Below are 24,140 nucleotides of genomic sequence, written 5' to 3'. Positions count from 1 at the left end.
ATAAAATTTGCTTAATGTGATTATTGAACAAGTTGTACTTCCATGGAAGCAGTATCTTATTTTATGTGACTGGGATTTTCATTTTATGAAATATGCAGTGGCCTGAATGTTCAAAAGTGCAAGCTGATTCCCAATGCTTCAATTATGTGATGTCAAGAAACCAGTTTTCAAAGTATTTCAGAATTTCAGCCTGAGGCTTCTTAAAAACAGAGGAACTTCTAAAGCACAATCATTTTTTTAAGCTGTCATCTATCTCCATAAGAAGAGTACAGAAAAAAAAATATCACAAATTCTAAACAGATATTTCACATTGGTTTGTATCCTACATGTTGCATGACTAGAAATGGTTGAAGATTTCAATTTTTTTCCATGGAAAATGCATAACCATAATATAATCATAATAATAATTAAAAAAAAAAAAAAGGCACTTGCAGGAAAGACATAGTTCTCAATTCATTGCCCATTATGAAATGTGTTTTTTGAAAAATTTTGAATCTGTAGAAATCACCATTAATGTTTTTCAACCTGAAATATAAATGTATCATATTAAAATAAATAGCTCTGGTTTGAATCAAAATATTTTCAAATGCTTAATATTTCAGTTTTCATTTCCATTGCCACTAATTGATTTTTTTAGGGTGGTGTGATTCCAGAACCTTCAGACTTTGATTTTTCACTGGATTTTTTTTTTTTTTTTTTTCATCTAGGTCTCAAAATCTCATGGGATAAGACAAACATTTGTAAACAGAGCTTCACTCTTCTTTACATTCTTTTCCCCAGGCAGCCAGTGGCTTCATTATTCCTATTGAAAACCTCCTACAAGATATTCCACTGAGGTCCTTCAGTGTATTCAAATCTGCATGCAAATCTAGTTTTAAAATAAAGTAGTCCTTTGGAAATTTCTCAAGGTCATGGTTTTTGTTTTATCATAAATAATAATACAGGTTTAGTCATAAGCTGACTACCAAAGGTACCTCCCATGATCCAGGGTAAGAAGTTAATGATGGAGATGTCCTTCCAATACTTGACCTATTGAGATTACAGACAAGGAGGAAGGACAGCTATCAGCTTCTGTACATGCTTGTTTCTAATCCAATTTCCAGAAAAATTAGTATAATAGGAGTGACTTGTTTTTCTTTCTTGGCAGTATTGCCAGTCTACTAGTCAAAGAAATGTGAAGTCAGCAAGCCTTGATATTTTCAACTGTCTCATCTATAAAGCTGCCCTTAAACAGCTTCAGCCTGAAAAATGTGCCCTTTATCCTCAGAAAAGTCAGTTATGCAGGGCCAGGTGGGGATCAGAATCATGTCAAATACACTCTGGGGACATGTTTTCTATTACTAGCAATGAGGGGAGACAGGAATCATTCAGGAGGTAATTGAGTCAGTCTTTGGGACATCTCTACCTAGCTGCTTTGAATATATACTTTTATTTCTGAGGAAGACGGAACATTGGATGGGCCTCTGCATAATGTCTCTAGCTCTTTCTGCAGGAAAAAAAAAAAAAAAAAAAAAAAAAGGATACAAGAAACACGAGGACACTGATGCACAGGCAGAATTTGGAGGATCTCTTAGTAGTGACAAACTCAACATTTTTCTCTTTACTTCCCGATCTGAAGACCTAAGTTACCATTGCTTCATATTTTATGAGCTAATTCCTTAAAAGTCTATTCTTTGTCAACAGATTTCATTTCGGGTACTTCAGGTGCACTAGGTACACCTGGAGACATAATGAATCCTGCTTCTGTGGATTAGTCTGAAATTCAGAGAGATTTCAGAGGTTTGTTTTACAGTTGTGGTTCCAGCCATATGCATTTAATGCAGGTTAAGAGAACTATTACGCTGATGTAGCCAAAAAAGTTCACTGTAAAATACATTGCATATTTACTATGCCTTGGCCCTTTCACTTCTTCATACATTCCTATTATCTTCTGAGTCAGCACATTTCCTTAATCTAATCACTTGGAGCCTAATTAATCATTCACAAATGAAATGGCCAAGGTGTAAAACAGAAGCAATACAGTAGCAAGGAAAATTCCAATTCTATTACCTCATCTAAATTACTTCTTACACTAGCTTCTGTTTTCAGCACCCATAATGTAAATCCAGGGGAAGTAAACTGAAATTGCTGCTCCTTCTCACATCCTGTCTATGCTCAGAAAATAGGGTCTGTCCCTGAAAGAATGCAGTATCCTGAATGCAGTGAGCTAAGGAAAAAGAGTACTCAGCTCCTTGCAGGACCGGGCACAAACTTCTGTTTTCAAAGTTAGCACAGTAGAAAGGGTTTAAAGAATGCCATACCAAGTCCTCCATCCCACTTTTGCTGTATTACAACACAGAATGCAGACTACAACTGACACGTTTTGAAGCAGATAAACACAGGCATGGCAAGATAATCCTGAAGAATTTCTGTGTCTGTTGCGTAGATCTCTGCCACAGGCTCTAAGGAACTTCTTTCTATAGCATGTTGTCTTTGTCCTGTTCTCTGGCCCTGCTATGGGTACAGATGGAGCACACATTTTACCAGCAGGTTTCACAGAGATTTGCTAGCAGAAGAGCAATCTTAAATTTTGAGTTTTGCCTTTCTGGTTTAAGGAAAATACCACTTGGTAGGTGGACACTGCATTTCTGGGCTGCTTTGTTCCAGCTCCTTCTACCTCCTTCTTACCTTCTCCCATCTGTATCCTTGCCCTGGTGAGTGACTGCTTTCTGTTGCCTTAAATAATTCAAAAAAAAAAAAAAAAAAAAAAAAAAAGAGTGTTTTGTAACTGTGTTTATCACTGTTTTGTGTTACAAAACTTTTGTGTTTTGTGTTACAAAACTTACTGTTTTGTAACTGTGTTTATCCCAGCTGTCAAGAGGTATGGCTTAGCCAAAATCACTACACACAAATGGGCATTACATAGCTTTGGATTTCCAGTAGCAGATTCTCTGCCTGGTATGCTTTCTCAAAGTGCATGGACTCTTGCATGTGGGCAGAGAAGCCCTCATTCATTGTCCCATAGTTCAATCCTAATCATGTACAATGATTTAACAACTCTGATTTCAGAAGTTTGCTATCTGTAGTGGCTACACCCACATTTAGGTATACTGTGAAAAAGGTCAACCATTTGTGCAGTCATTTCTTTTTATTTTATTTATTTATTTATTTATTTTTTACGGCATGTCAGATTATAAAGTTGACTGTCCTCCTTTGAACCTTTCACAACATGTCATTGCCCAACAATATTCTGTGCCACAGCCACAACTGATACAGCTAATAATAACAGGGCTGCCATCAGAGCTGTATCTTATGGAGAGATTGCAGGCAAACGCCATGGCTGCAAGGTGACAGCTACTGCACCAGCTCCTGTCCTGCAATGGCATGTGATGGTTTGCCTTCAAGGAGTAAACACGTACACAACAAAGACAACAAAAAACAAAAACAAACAAACAAAAAGCAAATGAAGATTTGAACCTTCATTCTTTCATTGAGGTAATAGAGATGAAGCTGTGTAACGTGTAGGGAGGCTCAGCCAGGTGACTGGTCTCCCTGGCAAGTACTTGTCTGTTAGGGTAGCTTTGAGAATTTCCCATGTCCCCAGGGTGACAGGAGAGGCCTTGGAGGCATTGTTTATCTTCTGTTTATCTTTATTGTCATATCTAATATTCAGGCTTGCTGGGGTAGGATTAAATAACAGAACCTGATGAGTCACATTTTTACTGGTAGTACATGCAATTATGTGATGCCAACTGTTTCTGTTTTCATTTGTTAGCATAACTACAGAGAAACTTGCCTGATATTTGAAGTACACTTCCAATAGTAGGTTAAAGTATTCTATAAGGAGACAGTAAAATTTCAGCAAAAAAGCCTTTGAGAGTTATGTCCGACAGAGATCAACACCCTGTGGAACATCACTGCACACACAAAAAACAGAGCTAGGAGGACTGATGGCAAATGCTACCCTGTCAACTCACACACTGTCATTAAATCCAGCAGTTGAGAGAACCAGCAGCTGAGCTAACCACATCTACCTTGGTGAAGGCTTTTGGTCCAAAACTGGTGGGAGTGTACTGAGGGGAAGAGGAACCCTTGTGTCCATACCTACAGTGAGACAGCGCTCCACAAGCAACCCGTTGCACCCTGTGCCAGCTCTCTGGTGGGTCCGACCCAAATGATCTGGGGATACTGAGGTAAGAAGCAGTGCAGTTTACATCTGAGGGCATGGACTGGAAACCTCAGGCTTATAAAATGCCAGAGGGAAGCCCACCTTGGCCACCACGGACTGGAGGCCTCCAAGTCCCCATGTTGCATGAGGAGTTTGCGGAGAGCCTTACTCAGGACAGCTGACAGCCCCATTGTACCACGTCTCATTTGTCCATGACCTCCTGGCAACCAATGGCCAGCTGAAACATTGCCGCACAGCAGCGTAAGTCTGGCTGTTAGTCTTGTCTTGGCTATTCCTTCATCCAGCCCACTGTGCAACTCTGCAAGCACCTGTCTTGTCCCAGGAGGAAGCCAGGCAGTGATCAACCACAGTGTTGCTTCTCCCTGACCTAAGGAGGCCACTCCATGGGCCCTTGAGCTGCACCCTATCATTTAGGTGGTATCATTAATGCCGACAGCATGCAGAAATGATAGCCGCCTGGCTGCTGGGCCTGTATCAGCAGTACAGACCTTATGTTGCAGCAAGGCTCCTATCTGTGGGCAAAAGGTCACAACAGGAAACAACAACCTGTTTCCAAGAAGGGGCACCTCTCTAGCGGCTGAGAGGAGCCTGTGATAAACACAAACATGGCATGACAGGTTATCAAGGACTTGTTATTTTTTGACATGGTGAAGGATTGGGACTGTTTCCTCATGCCCAGTTGATTGGCAGCACCCATATGCAGTTACAAGCATACTCCTCACTCCCTTGAACAGCTTCAGACTCCTCACAGAACTGAGCTGAGCCCCACAGCCCTTCTGCAGTGTCCCCAGCCTAACTTATTTTAAGGTTATGGCCAAAGTGTCACTTTCAGCACACACTCTGTTGCAAGTTATTAGACAGGAGCTATAAAATGCTGCAGGAAAAACAGGGGGTGGTAAAAAGGAAGGTGAGCACCACAGGAGCTGCTCTGAAGAAAGACGGCTGCTTCCCAGCCAGACCCAGTATAGCCTGGTAGTGCACAGAGCTGTTAGCTGTGCTTGGGCAGGCACATTATTTGAAACATAAAGAGAAGTTACCTCTCCACTTTTTCTAACAGACTTATATCATTTGTGATAGGAATACAAATGAGAATGCATGCCAAATCCAGACCAGATAAGTGAAAATGTTTGGTGCTTGTTCTTGCTTTTCATGTGTCTGCGTAGTAATCTGCAAACTTTTATATTTCTCCTCTGTTCTTATGAGTTTTTCATATGAGATTTTCATACATGGCCACGTGTTATATGAACATACAAAACATAGAGATTTTACACAGGAAAGACTTTTATTTTTCTTTAAGCAGAGTATCCCTATTGCACTACAGTCCTCTCTGTTAGAGTCAGGACATGGTTAAGAACAACGGCAGAAGAACTGGTCATTCTCTGCCACATTGCGTTTAAGTCTTACTGTTGGCTGTGGGGTAAACAACAAAAAAACTTTTTTGTGGTTCTAAAGGAAGCTTTTGAAACAGAAGCTTTACAGCTGCATAGATCTTTTCCTGACACTGAGCAGAACTCATAATTCTCTCCTTCCATCATGCGAGTTGGTTTTTTTTACAGATTTAAAGGTACAAATGGCTCCACAGATCCTATAGTCTAACCACAAGCTTAACACTTGTACAACGCAGGGAGAAAGGGGGAGATATCTGCTGAGGTGGGCAATGGGTAGTGAGCTACCAATTGCCCAGGTGCAAGGGCTAAATCTCTGTCATGCTCAGATATCCCAGATGTGATCAGTCCCTGTGGGCTCACACAGTGCACAGACTACGACTTCAGCAGTCTCTGCCTCTGCTCCTGGGTGTTCACAGTCTATGCTGGGACTACACCAAAACTGATGTGGAAAGCAAGCTGAATTTGACCAGTCTTGTTTTCTCTGCAAGCTGACATGAGCACAGTTGTAAGAGCTCTTTTCTCTGAGAGGCATTCAAAACTGGGACATTAGCTGAGTAAAATTAGTCACAAGGTGGACCACTATTAGATTCTGTTTCTATATATATTCATTAATCCATATTTATAGAGTAACTGCATACAGGTAACACAAATTACACTAGCTATTTTTTAAATTCAAGTTGCAGCAACTTTTTCCCTCAAAAATGAAGAAAAGAGAAATATTCCCTCTTCTTATCTGCTTATGGAGTATTGGCAGACTGGGTTAAGGCCAGCAGAGGGCCTCCCAGATGACCAGGGATGGAGCATGTGATGGACAAGGAGAGGCTGAGAGAACTGAGTTTGTTCAGGCTAGAGAAAGGAAGGCTGAAGAGGGACTTAATTTCTGTTACGCAACTAGTGGGTGTTTGTAGAGAAGATGAGGCCAAACTCTTCTCTAGCAGTGCACAGCAAAATGATGTGTGGCAACAAACACAGGCTGTGACAAAGGAGATTCAGGTTAGATATTTGGAAATCTTTTTCACCATAGGGGTGGTCAAACGTTGGAACAGGTTATCCAGAGAAATTGTGAAGTTGCCATCCTTCAATGGATCCAACACTAGAGTGGACAAGGCTCTAAGCAAATTGATCCAACTTGGCACTTTGCAGCCCTGAGCAGGGCTGCGAATAGATGCTCTCCTGAGTTCCTCTCCTACTTGAAGTGTTCTGGGGTTCTGTATTTCAGAACTGAACAGTAGGGCCACTGTGCAAATCTGAATCTGATAGTTTCATCTGATGAATGATGTCTTTATATACGTGGTGTCCTGTAAACAGCAAGAAAAAGTAGATGCAAAACTTCATTTAAAAGAATGGAGCTAAAATAGTGATGAGGTAACTGCCAGTGCAAGATCATATCTTTCTGAATCATATCTTAAATGCAAAATTTCAACCTAAATAAGTAATAAAAGAACAGCCAGCAAAATCCAACTAGTGTTCTACCTAGGTCAGTCTTTTTTCTTCATTATCTGCTGCTTTTTATGAGGGTACCAGACAATCCCAAAAGTTAACTGATGAACAGTGACAGTGTCTTCTATTCACCATTCATGAATGATAATTTTCTGCCTTGAAAATGCAGGGTAAGACCTCCAAGATCTTTGTACCTTCTGGAATATAGTTGAAGGATCATATATTATTTGTAACCACATCAAAAAATCCTTGGTCTAACAGAACTGAAATAGTTGCCCTTGTTTTAAATGGCTAGAGAATCAGAATCTGATCTAGACTAACTAGACAGATAACCTTTAGAGACTGTTAGGCCAATAACCACATCAAATTTTAAATTTGTGTATCCACATTAAGAGCTCCTTAATGTCATCTAGGTCCCTAGGCTTAATATTTTTCATTGGCTGGCTCTGTTTTCAGCGTTACCTTGCCAAGACACAAAGTTTACCGTGATTAAAGTGTAATGTGGAGTGATTTATTAGCTCATTTTTTAAAAATATTGTTTGAGTCATTAGGTTCCATACCACATCAAGGCACAACCAGCTTCAATAACTTCCATTCACAACAGCATTTGTATTAACTAAGTGCATTATTTCTTCAGGTGAGCTTTAATCAGTCAACTTTTTCAAAAGTCTCTCTTCTTGGCAGGTTAGTAATAACATCATGAGCTATTTTATTTTTCTCTAAAGAAAAGCAAGTGTTCCTGAAGGCCAACAGGTTAAATGCAAAATTGAGCAAATTAGTGCTAGCACTACAGATCTAGAATTCCAGCTACTTTTTGCAGAATTGCCCTCAATTTCCTGCATTTTCTGATCATTATTTCTTATACTTGTGCCATTCTGTTATTATTACTAAAAAAAAAAAAAAAAAAGAGTATCTTGGTGAGGGATAAAAAGAAAAGTTATTGGAAGAGAAAGAATTCATGGTTCATTTCTCATTTCTGCACAATCAATTGCAGTGAAATTCCTAAAATGATCCTTTACATAAGTAAAATAAAGAGAACACATACAAATATCACAACCCAGACTCACATTTCTCCAAGATTTCAGGCATATCCCACACTTTGGCTCAAACCCATATATTTATTTTAAAAATGTTTCTTACTATCCTACATGATTGCAAGTGTATAGTACATTGTTTCTTATTCAAAAAAATGGGAAATTCAGAAACTGGGAAATAGTACTGAGTTTAGTGGGAACAGTATGTTTATGCATGAATGAAGAATTTTTCATTATGAGGTCTGACTAATGAGATACTTTTTTCGGAGTGGAAATAGAAATACTAAATGTTACAAGCTTCCAGAATATTGCTGCAACAGTTCTTGATTGCTGAATACAAAAATGAGATAGTTATATGTATGGCCTCATTAAATGTGTGTGCAGAAGTTGCATATGTATGGAAGATATGGCTTTAGAATATGGAAATGAATATATGAATATATAAAATGAATACATGTAAGTGTAATCTCGATTTTCTTTTATTCTTAATATCAGATAGATCTTCAAAAGCATATTTATGATTTGTGCAAACATCTTACAAAGTTACTAGGTGTTTTCCTTTTCTTTTGGCTTGTAAAGCTATTTATCCTGCTTATTGTGAAATTTTAACATCAGATTTCTGCCCTTGTTGTCAGACAGCATAATAAGCAATGACTGCATCACTCTCATTTGATGTAGATATATTCAAATCTTCAGGTGATTTTTCCATTACTTTTGCTTCTTTTTTGGTAAAATGTGAAAGAGAAATGCATCAGAAAAACAATGCAGCCAGCCAAGAGCAAACACTGTAATGCAGATGTAATGCTTATTTATTTTTAAGACTTAAGTCTAGAAGTGTACTTTTTGTGCTGGGCAGTATGCCAGTGGTTAGTTTTAAGCAAGTAGATAATATTTTGATTGTTTTGAATTAATTTCTAATTAAGCACAAAATTAGATTTATGGCATTTACATATTCATTTAGTGAACAGTCAGTTCTACCATTAGGGCATATCTCTACTGACCAGCAACAAACAGAGCTCAGCCTAATAGATATTCCTTCATTTATAAATACATAAATTAAGGTGTGGTAAACAGTAGTGCTTGAATGCATTTCCTAATCTTCCTAATCAGTTTTGACCTTTACAATGTGAAGATCCTGATTTTAGATAACAATATAAATATTAAATCTGTTCATTCTCAGATTCATAGAGTGATAGTAAAGTGTGCTAATGTTTCCCGAATCTGAGCAAAATCCTTCCTCAATCTGAAGATGCTACTAGGATGGGTATAGCAATTTATTTCCATGTTCTATCTTTACTGCAGAAGTAAGATGCAGTATTACATGAATCTGCACATTAACAAGAAGCAAATATGTATGTTGTGCACCTATCTTATCATTCCTCAAAGAGGGCACAGTTCGTGTTATTCATCACAGTTTGTCATTTTCTGCTACTGAAGGCTGGAATTTTACATTTTGAAAGTTGCTGGGCAGCACTGAGAAACCCTGACTCCACAGTGGTGGGATTTTCCATTAGTGAACTTCTGAGATGGTTTCTTTTACTTCCTATTATTCTTAACAGAAACATTTCCTAAGTCTGTGACCTTCTTGCTAGCTGTCAATATGAAGACTCATTATGGCCACCTGATGCTGGCAATTCTATTGCAGTACACAGGCAGACCTGAGCTTTGCATCCCAGTCTCAGTATTATGCATGGAGGAGCAAAAGGAGCAGCAAACTGGCTTGCCCCAATCCATGCAGCACCCAGACAGGGTGGGGAATCTCAGGTCCTCCTCTCTCAAACCTTGTCCACTCTCAGGAAAAGAGTCTGTGCAGAGACCTGAGTGCTGCAGTGCACGTGCTTCTGACTCAGATCTGGTCTGCACTGGTGTAGCTTACAGCAGGGACAGGCTGAGTTCAAGTCTAGATTCATATATCCCTGCAGGTACAGCCTTGGTCAATGCTCTCAGATCTTGACAGCATTCTGGTAGCTAACAGGGAGAAACTGGCATTTCTCTCTTCTTCTCTAATTTCCCCTCAACATGTACTTCCCCTCATTCCCCTTCCAGTACTTCCACCACTCCCTTGTGATTGTGTGCTGTTTTAACATAAAGACAGAGAAAAAGCTGATCCTTGCTGGCTGACACTTCTCACTGCTCTGTAGGCATATCACTACTGGCAGTTTATCACAGGACATCAAATCAAACCCGTAACTGCTACTTCATCTCCTGCTGACTTCATCTCTCTCACTCCGCTCCACACCTCTGAAAGATAAAAGAGCCTGTGTTCTTTTGTGAGGGAGGTAATGAGAATTGCAAGACACAGTTATACAAGGCAACGATAGCTTGGATGGAGGTCTTGGAGAGGTGTTCAGAACCCTGAGGCTAAGTCCTCCATGCTCCTATCTATAAACTCTTATCTATAAACAGGTTCAAGGTAGGTGAAGACCTTCCCAGACTCAAGGCCAATTTCCCACATGCAGGCTGTGGGCTTCTCTTGACATCAGCCTGCATGCTGTCAACAATGAAAGTAGATCAGTCTTTCCCCCTTCTAACAAGGAGATGTCCAGAGTTGAACAGTAGCAGAATGAGTAGCTATGAGAGAATTATGAGTAGCAGAAGAGGACAGAAGAATTATTCAGCCATGCCTCTGCCTTGGAAAGATGCTTCTAGTCACTTTCTTCCACCTGAGACCCCACCAGCTCATGCAGCTCCCTTTCCATGTCCACCAGTATCTTTCCCTCACTCTCATCTCCACATTAATCTCATTCCTACCTCTTCTACCTTCTGTCTCTAGTTACCTGCAGTCCTCATAACCTTCTTCTATTCTTCACCCAAAGCCTTTGCCAATTAATGTGCACAGGTGCAATTTTTATTCTTTAAAAAGTTCTTCAAACTTTACATATTTGAAGGCATCTGTACGTGGCAGCATTTCTTACTCTCTTTCACAGTACTGACAGAAACTGCTTGTGTCTCCTTTTCTGTTTCTACCTGTCATGCTCAGGTTAATATTGTCCAAGTGTAGTTTGGATTTGATAACCCGACATAACCCCTTGAACTAGTCAGTCAATATGGAAAACAGCCTTCCAGAAACCATCTTAAAAAGTCTTGTTACACATACGGAGTATGGTGCTTTGGTATGTGAGCATTGCACACAGGCACATCCAGACAGCTTCAGTGTTTTTGCATGTTACTGTATTGGTACATAGAACCACATGGGAACTATGAAAATGATGAATGTCTAAGATTTGGGGACTACTAAAAACAAAACAAACAAACAAACTAAACTAAAAAACAAAAAACAGCAAGAATATATTAAACCCCTAATTTCTGTAAGCAATTTTCAAGAGAATGAAGGAATTAAATCACTTAGAATTGACCTTTAAATCACATACTGATAAAAAATGATGATCCACTGTGATACAGGGTCACAGTCAAGATGATTTTGTCCTTGAAAGAAGCAAGATACTTTTAGGATCTCTTTCTCATACTGAACCTAATCCGTTGATGTAGGTTGATTATTTGAATTGTATCACATCTTTCCTGACACACCCAGGAGACCAGTCAGACCAAATCACAAGAAAGTCTTTAAAACACCTGCAATCTGACAAATGATTTGCTATATTGAATATATTAATAAACTAAATCTGCCATGTGGCAAGACAAATAACAGAATATTTTTGCTAGCGATCTCTTCAGGATTTACAGGAGCACCAAATCCACCATCTGCTAACAATATAATTGTTAACACTGTCAGGAAAATATTTGCAACTTATGGGTAGTGTGGACACAAAATCCCTGAAGTAGATGAGATTCTGTAAATGGCTAATCCATTCCAGCTCCTTCTGAATACTACTATACCTAATGGGATAAATTCTCCTCTCACGTCTGCTTCAACAACCTTATTATCCTCTCTTCGCCCATTGTGTCTAAACAAACCAAAGAAAAAAATGGGAAGGAAAATGAGCATCTAAGCAACACTATTTCTTTGTATTTGCCACAGGTCTCATATTAAATTAGTTTCTGGAGGATGCTGCAGCTGCTAGATTTGACAGCTATAAATGCTTCTTGATGCAGAGTCTGTCAGGCTTAGATTAGTCTCCTTAACAAGTGAAACATCACACATCAATGTGGGCTTAGGATAATTGCCCCAGTCAAGATTTACAGAGGGCTAAGAGAATTTTTATTATTATTATTTGGATAAGTGGCTGCATTTGGAAAAAAATGAGAAGAGAAGAGAAGAGGAGAGAAGAGGAGAGAAGAGGAGAGAAGAGGAGAGAAGAGGAGAGAAGAGGAGAGAAGAGGAGAGAAGAGGAGAGAAGAGGAGAGAAGAGAAGAGAAGAGAAGAGAAGAGAAGAGAAGAGAAGAGAAGAGAAGAGAAGAGAAGAGAAGAGAAGAGAAGAGAAGAGAAGAGAAGAGAAGAGAAGAGAAGAGAAGAGAAGAGAAGAGAAGAGAAGAGAAGAGAAGAGAAGAGAAGAGAAGAGAAGAGAAGAGGAGAGAAGAGGAGAGAAGAGGAGAGAAGAGGAGAGAAGAGGAGAGAAGAGGAGAGAAGAGGAGAGAAGAGGAGAGAAGAGGAGAGAAGAGGAGAGAAGAGGAGAGAAGAGGAGAGAAGAGGAGAGAAGAGGAGAGAAGAGGAGAGAAGAGGAGAGAAGAGGAGAGAAGAGGAGAGAAGAGGAGAGAAGAGGAGAGAAGAGGAGAGAAGAGGAGAGAAGAGGAGAGAAGAGGAGAGAAGAGGAGAGAAGAGGAGAGAAGAGGAGAGAAGAGGAGAGAAGAGGAGAGAAGAGGAGAGAAGAGGAGAGAAGAGGAGAGAAGAGGAGAGAAGAGGAGAGAAGAGGAGAGAAGAGGAGAGAAGAGGAGAGAAGAGGAGAGAAGAGGAGAGAAGAGGAGAGAAGAGGAGAGAAGAGGAGAGAAGAGGAGAGAAGAGGAGAGAAGAGGAGAGAAGAGGAGAGAAGAGGAGAGAAGAGGAGAGAAGAGGAGAGAAGAGGAGAGAAGAGGAGAGAAGAGGAGAGAAGAGGAGAGAAGAGGAGAGAAGAGGAGAGAAGAGGAGAGAAGAGGAGAGAAGAGGAGAGAAGAGGAGAGAAGAGGAGAGAAGAGGAGAGAAGAGGAGAGAAGAGGAGAGAAGAGGAGAGAAGAGGAGAGAAGAGGAGAGAAGAGGAGAGAAGAGGAGAGAAGAGGAGAGAAGAGGAGAGAAGAGGAGAGAAGAGGAGAGAAGAGGAGAGAAGAGGAGAGAAGAGGAGAGAAGAGGAGAGAAGAGGAGAGAAGAGGAGAGAAGAGGAGAGAAGAGGAGAGAAGAGGAGAGAAGAGGAGAGAAGAGGAGAGAAGAGGAGAGAAGAGAAGAGAAGAGAAGAGAAGAGAAGAGAAGAGAAGAGAAGAGAAGAGAAGAGAAGAGAAGAGAAGAGAAGAGAAGAGAAGAGAAGAGAAGAGAAGAGAAGAGAGAGAGAAGAGAAGAGAAGAGAAGAGAAGAGAAGGAGAGAAGAGAAGAGAAGAGAAGAGAAGAGAAGAGGAGAGAAGAGGAGAGAAGAGGAGAGAAGAGGAGAGAAGAGGAGAGAAGAGGAGAGAAGAGGAGAGAAGAGGAGAGAAGAGGAGAGAAGAGGAGAGAAGAGGAGAGAAGAGGAGAGAAGAGGAGAGAAGAGGAGAGAAGAGGAGAGAAGAGGAGAGAAGAGGAGAGAAGAGAATGAGAAGAGGAGAGAAGAGAAGAGAAGAGGAGAGAAGAGGAGAGAAGAGGAGAGAAGAGAAGAGAAGAGAAGAGAAGAGAAGAGAAGAGAAGAGAAGAGAAGAGAAGAGAAGAGAAGAGAAGAGAAGAGAAGAGAAGAGAAGAGAAGAGAAGAGAAGAGAAGAGAAGAGAAGAGAAGAGAAGAGAAGAGAAGAGAAGAGAAGAAGAGAAGAGAAGAGAAGAGAAGAAGAGAAGAGAAGAGGAGAGAAGAGGAGAGAAGAGGAGAGAAGAGGAGAGAAGAGGAGAGAAGAGGAGAGAAGAGGAGAGAAGAGGAGAGAAGAGGAGAGAAGAGGAGAGAAGAGGAGAGAAGAGGAGAGAAGAGGAGAGAAGAGGAGAGAAGAGAATGAGAAGAGAAAACAGAAAAGAAAAGAAAAGAAAAGAAAAGAAAAGAAAAGAAAAGAAAAGAAAAGAAAAGAAAAGAAAAGAAAAGAAAAGAAAAGAAAAGAAAAGAAAAGAAAAGAAAAGAAAAGAAAAGAAAAGAAAGAAATCAAGAGAATAATGTTAAAGTTGGAAAGTAAAAATACAAGTATCTGAGTTACTGAGTTCTGGCATAATACAAAAAAAGGCAGCACAGTGAGATCAGACTCAGAAATCCTGATTCTTGGCTCGGGGAAATTATTCTACTATTAATTTGTGTTTGAGCTGTTTGTTTGTTTAGGGTAGCACTGTTTGTTTTCTTGTTTCTCTGAAATATAAAACGTTTCCAAAAACCTACTGATCAACTGTACCAGGCAGATTTCCAATGCAAAGACATCTTCCCAAAACCTATTAAAATCAAAAGAAAGGCCCTCATGTATTCATCTGGTCCAACATAAATATAGATCTGTTCTTTTATTTGGAGACAATCCCATATAATTAGCCAATTCAGGCTGTCCAGTCCCTTGGGTGTTAAGCCTAAATGAGCTAAGATTTTTTTTTTCCACAGAATAACATATATTACATTGGAAACAATTGAAAAGACCACAAAGCTTCCTAGATGTGCAACTAAGGCAGCTTGAAACGTCATCATTACAAACTCTTCTCTGCAATACTCTGCTGTGTGGCATTCCTTTTGAAATGCATGACAGTGATAAAGGGATGCATGGTTTAGCTGACCAGACATTGATTGTAGGTGATCTTATTTCCACTAGAAGTATCCTAGAATTTCAACACCTCTAAACTGTCTTTCAGAAAAGAGTCTAGCAATTTATTTAAAATAAATAATTAAGGCTGCAGAGAAAATCATTTGGTCTTTTTTTTTTTTTTCTCAGTATCTTTTCCAAAGAGTAAAGCATTACAGATTTTTCTCCGGAAAAAAAAAAAAAAAAAAAAAAAAAAAAAAAAAAAAGTCAACTCCAGTCAGTTACTTGACAAGTAACTGTATCTGGGTAACAAGTATCTGGGGCAGGCATTATATTCACATAGAAAAGTGAAAAAGAAAAGTGAACTTCCTTCAACGACATACAAAGTGGTCCAGGTCTGTACATAAATTAGATCAGCTACTCTTGTACAGTCTGAGAACATTTACACTGGAACTAGCCTGTTTCTGCTGACTACTTCTGCTGACTACTACTAGGTTTTGATAAGGTGGTATTTTCTAGCAGAAAAAAATATCTTCAGTCTCCATTTTCATCTCCAGCGGTTCTAGTCACTTTACTTAACAGCATCCCCATATGTAACAGGCATATAGTCACACTACTTAGTACAAATGACATTCAAAATGCTAAGCTCAGTGAGGAATGAGGGTGTCCAGAATGTGGTCTATTGACTAATCAATCTCTGCAAAACCCTGGAGGTAGGTACGTGAGTATTTTTCTCTGCTGGTGATTCAAGAAGGTGAACTTAAACAAGTGCTGGGCACTGAGCTATTAGGAATCACACTGCAGCCAGTAAGAGATGCCAGGAGTAAGTGTCTTGGCTGCACAAAAGATGTTGCTGTTTGTTTGTCCTTTTAGAACTTGGTTCTGGTCCCACAGAAGTCTGTGGGTGTCAGTAATCCTTTCTGTGGATGTGCAATCCTGAAGGTGTTATTTCACACAGCTCAGATGGCATCGGGTGCTTTTACGGTGTACTGGAGTTTGCTTAAATTAGGTAAACTAAGGTACAGTGAGGTAACTGCAGGAAAAGTCACAGAAAGGATTTACACAGTGGGTTTTATGAAGAAACATTAAAAATGCCCGAAGTCTCACCCTAAACCTAACCCTAACCATAAACCTAACCACTAAAACCTAAACCTAAACCTAACTCTAAACCTAAACCTAACAGTAAACCTAATCCTAACACTAACCCTAACCTAAACCTAACTCTAAACCTAAACCTAATGCTAACGCTAAACCTTACCCTAACCCTAACCCATCCCCTAGCCCTAATGGATGCCGCAGCCTAACCCTAACCCTAATCCTAACCCTAACCCTAACCTTTATTAGTTAAAACTTCCATGCAGCTGTTTCAGGTAGCTGCGCATTATGTAAAATTCCATAACTAACCATGGTGGTGACATAATTGTGAGTAGTGAAAGCATCAATACAGACAATTTAACTGTATCTATGGTCACTGTAGCTAAAGTAATTTGGAATTTTTACCCATTTTAAAATACAATAAAATCCAAATTATAAAAACGGTGCAGTTTCCTCAATTGTCAAACCAACAACAGTAAAAATAAATAAATAAATAAATAAATAAACAAAATATGTATTTTCTGAAGATATAAGCATTTTTTTTTTCTGTCAAAAACATAGCTTAGTCTGGGTTTTTCAATTTGTGGAAGAAATGCTATCACAGGAGTTGTTTTAAGGAATAAGAAATTGATACTGTTATCCTTTATTGTGAAAAAAGCCAGTTTCAAATGAAGAGAAAATACTTTTTCTCCTCACTTTTAGCTACTATCTACCCAAATGAAAAACATGGGCAGCAATTTTTTCATTTGCCTAGCAGTCTAGCAGCTCTCTGTTAGCTCCCATGCACAGCTATAAATCCATTAGGTTGTCTCGAAGACGAATCATAAAAAGATGAATACCTCTTTATCCCCCTTGAGATACTGTCTGTAAACTGTCCTTTGAACTGGAACAGCTTTCCTTCTGAAGCACATCACGAGAGAAAATACCTGCAATGACAGTATGTGTTGCTCAGCATTGTGAAGGGAACTGAAAGTAATCATAGATGCTCTCCTACAGTAAAGCCAATTTCTAGGTGTCAGAGCACCTTGGAGGTACCCTGACAGATGGAGAGCAGACTCTTTCCTCCCTGTCTTTTGCTGTGGGTTGGTTGTCAGGGCTGGTAGTGCCTCCCAGTGCCCTCAGGACAGGTAAAAGGATGTCTCAACTCTGCCCCCATCCATGAAACAGCTCATGCAGTTCATCTCTGTGTCATGGACACTGATCAAAACCAGCCATCCTGAGCTGACAGTGAATTTGGGTCTGGCAGCCCTTGTACAACTTTTTTTTTTTTCTTTTTTCTAGGATATCATCAATCTCTAATAATAGCTGTGAATTTCTGACCAAGGCTATGGTTATATGGAGAAAGGCTCTGGGGGGTTGGCTCACATGAATAAGTTCTTGTCTGCAATCAGATCATTTACAAAAGCAGATGACCTGACCATTGATGCTTGTCAAAAGAAAATGAAAATTTATATTCAGGAAAGGGGCTAATAGATCTTAATATTAATCAAAACAATATATTCAGCTTATAATTTTTATACAGCCTCATCCTCCAGCAACATTTTTTTTTCCCGCAGAAACACTGCAGAGTTTTTTCTGCATGGGGATAATATTTTAATGATTCTCATCTAATAGACCATGGACCCTGGAAGCAATACATACATGCCTATTCAGACTGATTACAAAGTGAACTAAATGGAATAATATATATGCATACATATATATTGATTCTTGAACAGAAAATCTTGGCAGCATTCCCACATCTCACAGTTGAAACTTCAACTGCTCATCACAACCTTTATTTTACCTTGTGCAGAAACAAAAACATAGCCTATGTGAGAGAACACTGAAGATGCCAGTCTTGAAAAACAAATATCCCAGTTGCACAAATGGACAGCAGCAGGGACACCACAGTTTCTGAACCAAATTACTGTAATAGTAATCAGGATAGCTACTCAGAAAAGAGAGAAAATGGGGGGGGGGGGGGGGGTGTGCAGTGTGGAAAATTTAAAGTAGAATAAACTGTGCAAAAATAAAATGAGGCCATCCAAAATGACTGATGTGAAAGAAAAGAAGTGAGGACACTCTAAGCCTAACCCAGCTCACTTCTCCAGCATGAGTGAGTGGATGGATGTAGGAGTAGATGGATGAAGGAGAATGCAGGAGCATTGCAAAACAAAAGCCAGCTAGCATCTGCAGAAAAGCAGGTGGTAGGCATGGCTGTACATTATATAGAGTTGTAAAGCAATTTTGGTAATGTCCTTGTGATACTGACGTAGCTAAGTAGTATTAGTAACGCTTACCAAAGGTTTATATAAATTCTTCTAAACTACTATTACCATGCAGACTGAAATATCATTGACCCTAAAATAAGAAAGTGTAGAGCAAACTCTGATGAGATGGTAGGAGAGGTTTAGGGAGTGCAGGCACAGGCCTATAGATAGACATTTTGAGTGGCTGGTTACTCATGACTACAGGAATATAACTATGAGAGAAACCAGTTTCAGGGCCTAACAAAATAAATAACCCTGCAATGCGGAAGTATGATTGTGTTAATGAAACCATTGATAATGTTATGATGAAGTTGTATCAAAGGTTGTTTAAGGAGACCAGGAACCTCATGGTGAATAATTGTATATTCATCTAAAACATATAAAAACATATTACATATGCCCATAACTGATTATTTTGAACATAGATTTCTTTTAAAATGTACAAAGACTGCTACTGAAACATATATTTGTGCAAGCACCAATGCTTCAGAGTCAGCCATGCAGAAATGATCACTGTGGTACCCAGCAGTAGTGTACATGCATTATCTTAGTCAGGGGAAATATACCTGTGATGGTTTGGTCTACAAGGTTTGGCTGTAATTTGGCTGCAAAAGTATGGACTAGTAACAAAGTGAATGAAGAGGTTTTACAGGTGATGAGCTAGTTTGTTCGGGAGATTCAGTTTCCTGATAAGGACACAATCTGGGCATGCAACACTCTGAGTTTCTGCCACCCTGGTGCCTGGACCAGGGTGGGAGATTTGGGACCCCAGGCTTGGTGGCCTGATGGAGCATTGAAAGGAAGCCAGTCATTTGTGGTGTCTAATCAGAGTTCTGGCTGCAGGCTTGCTTGTTTGGATAAGCTAACGTTGACTCAGCTAGGCTGTGAATGTATAGCTCAATAGCTTACCCTGAGCTAACTTCCAAGGTGGACTCTGAAGCTGCACGCAAAGGTTTAGAGGTATTTGCAGCGAAACATAGGGACTTATTAAGTATAATTAATTAAGCCTCGTTAGGGAGGCTGACGTGGCGCAGGCGGAGCCAGCAGCGTCAGCGGCGGGCTATTTAAATCGGGCGCTACCGCCATTTCACTGCCACTTGCCGAGGCGATCGGCTCCGGGGCAGATGCATTCTGCAGCGGAGCGGGGGATCGGGCCAGGCAGGGCTAATTTTTCCGGCATCGAGCCTACTTGAGGGAGCCGCCAGGACCCGGCAGCCCTCGTGAGGGCGGGCAAACAGGGCGGGGCGCGTCAGTTCGCGCAGGCAGGGCGAGCAGGAAGGGCAGAGCGTTCCCCCCCGCCCATACGAACACCTCCTGAAACGACAGCCTCCCGTTAGCTAGGCTGCAATGGTTTCCACCAGGCATGGTGCGGTCTCCAGAAAGACAGCACACACCCAGACCGACTGCCCGTTCAAAAATGCAGCAGTTCAGGTCACTGGATTTGGGGAGTGTCTGAGCCTGTTGCTGCCAGCGGCGGGAGGCAGAGACACCGTGTGTGTGAGGTGCAAGCAGGTGGATGACCTGGTCCGCATGGTGGCCGAGCTCAAGGAGGAGGTGGAGAGGTTGAGGGATATCAGGGAGTGTGAGCGGGAGATAGACTGGTGGAGCAACTTCCTGCAGGGCCTCAAGGAGAGGTACCGTGGTGAGACACCCCAAATGGGGGTGGACCCCCTGCCCTGTCGCCATTAGGCAGAGGGAGGGGACCTGGAAGTTGAGGAGGAATGGAGGAAAGGTCCCTGCTTGACATCGCAGGCGATGCCCCCCCCACCCCACCGGCCCCACCTTCCCAGGTGCCCTTACGCAACAGGTTTAAGGCCCTGGAGCTTGAGGGACCGGTAGCTGAGGAAAAGGTAGAAAGTCTCCCCAGGAGGATGCCTAGGGCGAGGAAGTCGACTCCACGCCTCAGGACTGCCACCACCAGGACAGAAAGAAGGGTGATTGTTGTGGGAGACTCTCTTCTCAGGGGAACAGAGGGACCTATTTGTCGGCCTGACCCTACCCGTAGGGAAGTCTGCTGCCTCCCTGGGGCCAGGGTCATTGCCAGGAAGCTTCCTAACCTGGTTCGCCCCTCTGACTATTGTCCTCTTTTGATAGTCCAGGCAGGCAGTGATGACATTGAAGAGAGAAGCCTCAAGGCCATCAAAAGGGACTTTAGGGGACTGGAATGGTTAGTGGAGGGAGCGGGAGTACAGGTGGTGTTTTTGTCTATCCCTGGGGATAGGTGGCAGGGAGGGGTACTGACAGGACACAAAAAGCCCACCTGATAAACACATGGCTCAGAGGCTGGTGCCAGCACAGAAATTTTGTCTTTGTTTGACCATGGGCACTTTACTTGGCACCCGGCCTGATGGCCGCAGACGGGTCCCTATCTCTAAGGGGAAAATGGATCCTGGGCCAGGAGCTGGTGGGGCTGATTGAGAAGGGGGATGGGGCTGAAACAAGGCTTGTTAGAGCTGTGCCAGGGGGAACAATGGCAAGGCCGGGGGATAAGGCAATGGCCCAGCTGAAGTGCATCTACACCAATGCACACAGCACGGGTAACAAACAGGAGAAGCTGGAAGCCATCGTGCAGCAGGCAGGCTACGACTTGGTTGCCATCATGGAGACGTGGTGGGACCACTCTCATGACTGGATTATTGCAGTGTCTGGCTATAAGCTCTTCAGAAAGGACAGGCAGCACAGAAGGGGTGGTGGTATGGCTCTCTATATTAGAGAATCTTTCGATGTTGTGGAACTCAAGGCTGGGAATGACAAGGTTGAGTCCTTGTGGGTTAGGATCGGCGGGAAGGCCAACAAGGCTAGCATCCTGGTGGGGGTCTGTTATAGACTGCCGAACCAAGATGAGGAGATGGATGAGGTGTTCTACAGGCAGCTGACAGAAGTTGTGAAATCGTCGGCGCTTGTTCTCGTGGGGGACTTCAACTTCCCTGACGTATCCTGGAAGCACAACACAGCCCAGAGAAAGCAGTCTAGGAGGTTTCTGGAGAGCGTGGAAGGTAGCTTCCTGACGCAGCTGGTTAGTGAGCCTACCAGGGGTGATGCCCCACTAGACCTTCTCTTCACAAACAGAGAAGGACTGGTGGGAGATGTGATGGTCGGAAGCTGTCTTGGGCAGAGTGCCCACGAAACGGTAGAGTTCTCCCTTCTTGGAGAAGCCAGGAAGGGGACCAGTAAAACCGCTGTATTGGACTTTTGGAGGGCTGACTTTGAGCTGCTCAGGACACTGGTTGGTAGAGTCCCTTGGGAGGCAGTTCTGAAGGGCAGAGGAGTCTCATCTTCAATGAACAAGCTAAGCAAACTGAACTTCTTCACTGGGGGCTTCAGCCACAATGCTTATCAGTCTGTTACAGCATCTGCAATAATCCTCAGCAGCTGCAAGTATGAAGAAAACTGGAAATGAACTGGATAAGCCAAGAGCCTACTGTCAAGAAATCATTAACTTGTTTACATTGCAAAAACATCAAGGTAGATTTTTCTTTGTTTTCTTCAGGACTACATCTTGAATCCAGTTAAGGCCCTGAAATAGGAATAACTTATGCAGAGACAGAAGCTCTGACTGCTTGCTCTCCTATGATCCATTAGATTTCCTTTGAATTCCTACAAATCTAAGGGTATCCCAACACCCCCAATCCTTTATTTTTTTGGATATCTGCTTCAGCTGCTAAGTGTCTCACTCTTCCTACCACCTACTATTTATGATACTCTTTCAATTTCTGACTAGCTCAGATATAGGACCTAAAATAGTACTGACAAAAACTTTTTAAGGGAGCATAGCTGCACCAATACATTTTAAGCTCCTGAGTCAAACAAATGGATACTCACTGAGATTCATACCTCTGTCATATCATCTAATCATTTACTTGCATGGAGGGTGCTTATTTTGACATCTGAAGTGTGGAGCTTTCCTATCAGGACACTGTACCTCAGCGATTTGAGTCTAACATCATGTGGTTAGGAAAAAAAAGCACAACACAACAACTTCCATTGAAACCGTCTTGAAGCACCTCCATTTCTCTAACACTGCTGTCTGCATGAAGACAACAGCTGTGCCATTTACTGTATGAAGTACTGAAGGAGAAAAGTAACGAATAATGTGTTAATAGCTGCCATTGATGTGAGCTGTTATGAACCATTTTAGCTGCTTGAAGTACTGCTGAAAGAGTCATTTGCTGTGAGTGTCCTGGTTTCAGTTAGAACAGAATTAATTTTCTTCCTAGTAGCTGGTGGAATGCTGTGTTTTGGCTTAGGATGAGAAGAGTGCTGATAACACCCCGATGTTTTAATTGTTGCAGAGCAGTGCTTATACCAAGCCAAGGACATCTCAGCCTTTCGCTCTGTCCTGCCAACAGGCAGGCTGGGGGTGCAGTAAGAGCTGGGAGGGGACAGACCCAGGACAGGTGACCCAAACTAACCAAAGGGGTATTCCATACCATCTGATGTCATGCTAAACAATATATAGGGGTGGCTAGCTGGGGGGAGGGGGCCGGACTGCTCGGGGTTAGGCTGGGCATCGGTCAGCGGGTGGTGAGCAATTGCATTGTGCATCACTTGTTTGTACATATTATTATTACTTTCCTATTATCACCATTGTATTATTATTATTATTATTATTGTTATTATTATTTTGTTATTATTATTTTCCTGTCTTATTAAACTGTCTTTATCTCAACTCACGGGCTTCACTTTCCATTTCTCTCCCCCGTCCCAGAGAGGGAGGGGGGAGGGTGAGCGAACGGCTGCGTGGTATTTAGCTGCCAGCCGAGTTAAACCACGACAGTCTTTTTGGCGCCCAACGTGGGGCTCAAAAGGTTGAGATAACGGCAGATCTGACCAGAGTGTGTTAAACTAAAATTGGTGTAAGTATTAGACCTGCTTAATAGTCACTTGTCATAATGCTGATTGCTTTAATCTCAACTCTGCTGTGCCTGTTTTCCAAATTGAGTATTATAGTACATTATTTTCCGTATTTGCTCTCTGTCATGTTGTTTATCCTCTCCGGGCCCTGGTTTCAGATCATTATGGTACTGAGTGTTGTAGCAATGGCTTATGAGACGATGAGATATCTGGTCATGACTCTAACTTGGTATTTGTACTCAGTAACATCGTCGATTCTGTATTTTGGAAACTGTATCTTGGAAACTATTAGCAATTATACCTATTGTTTTTTTTCCATTAGGGAGTCAATCTGTGGAGGGGAAAGGGGAAGATATTTTTTCTTACTTGATTACTCTCCCTTTCTCCTTCACCACCCCTGTATCCTCCTGGATCACTATGCCTTCCTCCTTCACCACCCTCTTACCCTCCGAGCTTGCTACAATAGCTCTCCAAGATATTGAATATCCTTGGGATACTCAGACCAGCATAGTCTTGTTGTTCTGCCTCCTGAATGCACTTCAGGTTCCGCTTAAAGTTAAACAACTACTTAGGAAGCTCGTCCGGAGATCTGCCCGGAGGCAGTATAGTTGTGGGTGGCAGGGAGTATGGGAGGATATGGGCAGGCATCTAGAGCAGTTGGCACCCCCAGTGTTTTGGAAATTCACCCCTGAACAACTGCAAAATCCTCAAAAACTGGCAGAATGCTTGAGAAAAAGGTGTCATGATTCTGGCAGTTCCAAAGTAACACAAATCATTGTAACATGCTGGGGCCTGGCTCACGCCTATCGAGCTGCCATTGATACTGCTATCAACTTAGTGACAGACCCTGCGGCCACTCCAAGCCCTGTGACAGATCCAACGGCCACTGTGACCCCTACGGTGGACTCTGCAGCCGCTCCAGTTCCAGCTCCTGCAGCCGCTCCAGTCCCAGCTCCTGCAGCCGCTTCAGTCCCAGCTCCTGCAGCTGCTCCAGTTCCAGCTCCTGCAGCCGCTTCAGTCCCAGCTCCTGCAGCCGCTTCAGTCCCAGCTCCTTGCAGCTGCTCCAGTTCCAGCTCCTGCTGCTACTCCAGTCCCAGCTCCTGCAACTGCTCCAACTTCAGTTCCTGCAGCCACTCCAGCTCCGGTTCCTGCAGCTGCT

General features: G+C 41.9%; 1 protein-coding gene across 1 annotated transcript in view; it reads right to left on the bottom strand.

Annotated features, from left to right (window-relative positions):
• Positions 1 to 24,140, bottom strand: part of LOC311445804 (sulfotransferase 6B1-like) — an 83,124-nt gene that overhangs the window by 13,440 nt on the left and 45,544 nt on the right. The gene's annotated exons all lie outside the window — the stretch shown is intronic.

The sequence above is a fragment of the Aythya ferina genome (assembly GCF_964211825.1).
Source record: "Aythya ferina genome assembly, chromosome: 1".
Lineage (NCBI taxonomy): Eukaryota > Metazoa > Chordata > Aves > Anseriformes > Anatidae > Aythya > Aythya ferina.
This window is presented reverse-complemented; position numbering and strand designations above follow the sequence as displayed.